This window comes from Mus pahari, chromosome 22, assembly GCF_900095145.1.
Source record: "Mus pahari chromosome 22, PAHARI_EIJ_v1.1, whole genome shotgun sequence".
Lineage (NCBI taxonomy): Eukaryota > Metazoa > Chordata > Mammalia > Rodentia > Muridae > Mus > Mus pahari.
The window spans coordinates 5,088,919-5,093,900 of NC_034611.1; positions in this window are offsets into that span (position 1 = coordinate 5,088,919).

Consider the following 4,982-nt stretch of genomic DNA (forward strand, 5'->3'; position numbering starts at 1 on the left):
TCCCCTCCTCTCCTCTTCCCCCCACTCTCCCTCCCTGTCCCTCATTCCCATACTCTAAACGTCCTGCCTCAGTTTTCCTGCTTAGCCATTGGATATATGGCAATTATTTATTACCAATTGGAGCCAGCTGAGGTCAGCGACCCTTAAGCAGCTTTAGGGAGCTGAATTAAGACTAAGCATTAGAACCAATTCACAACAATATAGCCTACACCCAAGGCTGACATTGAGCTCTTGAGCTACCCATCTCAACCTACAAGAGTTGGGATCAGAAGTGAGAGCCAACATAACTGGTCCACAAACGCTTTTAGTATATAAAGAACACTTGGCAGTCTGATTACTGTGTGATCTGATTGGCCAGCCTGCAACTGAATTGCTGGTAACACTGCTGTCATTTCATATTATTAATAAGAGTTACAGATAATTATTGACAATCACAGAGACAAGGAAGCAATTTTGCTCGAAACATAAGCGGTGATAATTTCATCTTGTCACAGAAATGGAACTTGATATTATTAAAACTCTGTGTCTGCTACATTTATTATAAGCCTATGTTGTCTACATAATGATGGAAGTGTAGGGGCTGGAATCTGGCTCCTGGGGTAAATGCACTTGCCTTATAAGTCTTACAACCTGAGTCTGATTTCCAGAACCCACAGGATAGGCTGGATGTGATGGTGTACATCTGTCGGAGGTGGAGACAGGAGAACTGACCAAGCTTGCAGGCCAGCCAGCCTGGAGTCCTCAGGATGCCAGACACAACCAAAGATGAACATGATAAAATGACACAACTAATTGCTGGACATTGTCTGACTTCCACGTGCTCTGTAGCATGCATGTGCATGCAAACACACACATGCAAAGTAGTAACAACAACAACAACAACTAATAATAATAATAATAATAATAAAAGTGAACATTTTCATCCAAAAATTTTGTTACTTACCTTTTGGTGAGTACTGACATGCTTTTGGAGTTCAAGAACCATAACCATGATCTATGGTAAGTGATGGGACAGCATAGGGCTGTTGTTAGCCTTACATCGTCAGTGAACTAGGCTAAGGGATGATTATCACTTGGCCTTTTGTGATAGCTCTAACACCATAGCCCAGTTAGCTTAGGTTAAGCCGATTTCAACCCCTACATCTTCCTTTGGGATACCAGATCTCTCATGTTTAAGTAAGGAATAAATTGAACAGTTTTCTTTTCTGCCGCTTTGTCGTAAGTTCCTTTCATAGACCTCAATTCCTAACAAGAACTGATCGGATTCATGCCGTAAGCACTTCTCTTGCAGAATGTTACATGGAAATGGGATAGTATAGTAGGAAGCCTTCGTGACTGTCTCCTTCCATTTATCATCACGCTTTGAGATTTGTCGTCGTTGCAGGTACCAAAATTTTATGGCGGGGAGCATTCCATCATGCTGACAGCTGTTTATCCTCTCCTTAGCTGAAGAGCTTTTAAGTGGAATTGAAATAAAGCTGCTCTTTATTTGTTTATTTATTTATTTATGTTTTGTGGTATTCCACTCTTACAGAGGACCTGGGTTCACTCCACAGAACCCACACAATGTCTTACAACCTTCTGTGACTACAGTTCCGAAGGATCTGATACCTTTCTCTGGCTCCCAAGCCACCAGACGTGTATGTGCTGGTACGTGTGCAGGCACACGCTCAGACGTATCAAGTAAAATACATAAATAAATAAGTAAATAAAACCTTGAACGTTTCCAAAGTGACACACACTTTCTCATTTCTCCCAGGAATCGCTCTACTTTCATTCCAACTCTTGTGGAGAGTTTCTAAAAGTTCTAGCCATTCCATAGGTGTATGACAGTGTGATCTTTCTCAAAGTTTCACCGTGGATCTTCCTTCCAGCTCACTGGTTTTACTGCTTATTCATTTTTATTGTTGATTTCTATGTCTTTATTATGCTTTTAAGAGCTCCCTATAGTATATGGATGCATCTTCTTGAGACATTCTTTAAGGTAGTATGAAACATATTGAAATGTTAGGACATTTGTTGTGTACTTTGTGTCATATGTCACAAACATGAACAAACACATAAACTTATAATGCCTTTCAATGATAAAGTATTCTGTGAAAGTAATCAGTTACATTGATAATGATAGCTGTGCCAGTAGTTCCAGGGACAGAGGTGATCATCAAATTTTTCATGGATGAAGTAGAATCTGAGCTTGGTGACATCTAGGCAGATGTGACAAGGGACTATAAAGTGAAGAGTTCATACTGCTTTGGCTTTGGAAACTCAGATTTTGAAAACTGAGTTTCTTTTCCTTTTTGTGGATCAAAGTTCAGCTACTGTCATTTCTTTTTGTTGAAACAAGTCTTGTTGTGTAGCCCTGAGTGGATTTGAGCTAGTGGTCATCCAGATGGCACATGCTCAGATTCAAGGAAAGCTGCCACCCTGGGCTACTTCCTGAGATCTTTGAGCCCATTTCCCTTTCCTCTCCATCAGCCAGCATGTGTTATATACATAACTAAGGTGCTCATTGCCTTTAGAAAGGAATATTTTCAACCTGTTGTTTTTGTGCCATGTGACCTAAGGTGGATAAGCATAGTTTTCCATACTGAGTTTCTTTGTTCAGAAAACAGAAACTCCTACTTCCTAGGGTTGGTTGGAATTTAAGTAGAGTATGTTCATAAGAGAAGTGGATCGATGTGTTATACAAATGGCAACTCTGTGACTTGCTATCATGTCTTTGACATGAGCAGAAGTGTGGGACAGGGACGACAGAGGTGTGATAGAGGAGAGGCAGTGGAGCATATACAGTGGAGCATATACAGTGGAGCATATACACACCCATACAGCTCTGTAGCCAGGCAGGCTAACCCAGGCCTTCTCTGGCCTTCATCCTGTGGGAAATAGGAAGTCATTGCCCAAGAGGCACATCTCTAAATGCTGAAATCAGTATCTTCCCATCTTCTTTAGTTCAATGGATGCCAATAAAGATCTGAACATCCCTCTGATAGTTTGAATCCTAAATCAGACTTTCTTAAATGTTTCTATTTGGATACTTAAGAAAATAGAAAACTTCCAAGTATGCCACCATCACCACCACCATCACCATCATCATCATCATCATCTTAAGGATTCACCAAGCATCTTAGGCATGTAGCCATTTGGTTCATACTGTTCAGTTCTGTCTTCTCATCTTAGGGAGGGAGGGCAGTGGAAGTTTCCACTTTGCTGAGTTCACAGTCTGGGTTCAGCCTAACTGACCCAGAAGCCTCTCGATTCATGGTTCAGGGCAGTGTGGGAGGACAGTGTCAGCTTAAGAGAAGCAGCCAAGAAGATCCCTCCCTGTATTGCCATCAGGAAAGCATGCAGTAACTGTTCCCAAGCTTAACCAGCGTCTTCACCTGGTCAGGACAGTACTTGTAATCACGCCAGGAGACAGAGGATTTGCTGTTTGCTGCCATTGCCACTTGCTCTGTGTAATTCATAGTTCCCTCTGTCTAGAACACTGTGGAATAGTAAGGGAAGTGACTGGCCACAGGGAGCACCTCTGGCCACAGGGAGCATCTCTGAGTCTTTCTGCTCCTGGAAACCTCTTGCTATCACAGGAGCTGTCACAGAAGATGGTTCCCGGGGCTGAAGAATGGTTAGGCTCTTCCAGTGGACCTGAGCTCAATCCCCAGCATCTACTATACAGGGTGGCTTCCAGCTCTCTATAACTCCAGCTTCAGGGTCTCTCATGACTCTGGTCTCTGCTGGCACCTGCCTGCATGTGGTATACATGCCCACATGCACACACACACACACACACACACACACACACACACACACACACATACACAATTCAAAATAATATCTAAACAGAACAAAGCAACCCCCCTAAGAGACCTTACTTGCTGCTACACACTTCTTAAAATTGAACACTTAGCCAGAAAACAAGCAACCGAACCATTGTTAATTATTAAGCAATAAACCTATAGATAAGCAAATAGGTTCATGAAAATTATTGACACAATATACTGAATCTCTCCCTGAAAGTTTTAGTAACATTGTGAAGGGCCAAGAACACCAAATTACTTTAAAAATATAAACAAATATGAATCACAAAATGTAGAGAATAGAAAAACATTCAAGCAGACTCTGCTTCATAATTTTAGTAAGCTACTAAATGCTAGTGAAACAAGCTGATCACACGATAAAGCTTTCTCCAAAGCATCCCCTGGCTAGTACAGCATTTTGAAGAGGTTTATCTGAACTTTATAGTTTTATTTAAAAGGTCATTCTCAACAGCGTCCTTGAGAAAAGCCCTTGGTCAGTAGGTTCTCCTAGCTCAGTGTGGGTTAAAGGGAAAGGGCTGTAGCACTCTGGTTCCAGCTGCAGGAAGTTACCAGAAAGTTCCATCCAGCTGTGCACTAGATGCTTCCCCTGCATGGAAACTCCAGAAAATATGAAACCAGTTTGAAGGCTAAAACATGGCTCTTTTTGTTAGAAATACTGACAAGATTAATTCAGAAAACACCAGCAAGAAAAAAGCCAGGGGTCTAGCTCATTCCCCCAAGGTAGTGGAGGAGAGACTTCCAGGGGGTTTGGTTCCGTTCTTTGTGTAATTACACACCCCATTGAATTTAATTATCTTGTAGTTAAGTTCCTACAAGACAAATGTCTCCTTATTATATACCTTCATTTTCCTTGTGTAATCATATTTTTCTAGACTTTGGACTTTTTTTCCCTTCAGGAGAAACTGTGCTTTAGGTAATATTAGAAGTAAGTTATGAAACAAGAGCAACCTTTGCCAGATGTTTTTCTGGCCCGTTTTCCTCAGTTCATTTTATGTGAAAACCCCAACACAGACTCAGGCTTTCCGTTGCTATGTCTCAGGCCACCATTCTCATCTCATCTAGCCTTCAGTGGCTACTGTTGGACTCTTTTCGGTCTGATTATTAGGTCCTTTAAAGGGTCACCTCCTGCCCAAGCCACCCAACTGCACTGGCTGTGTACTAAAAAGG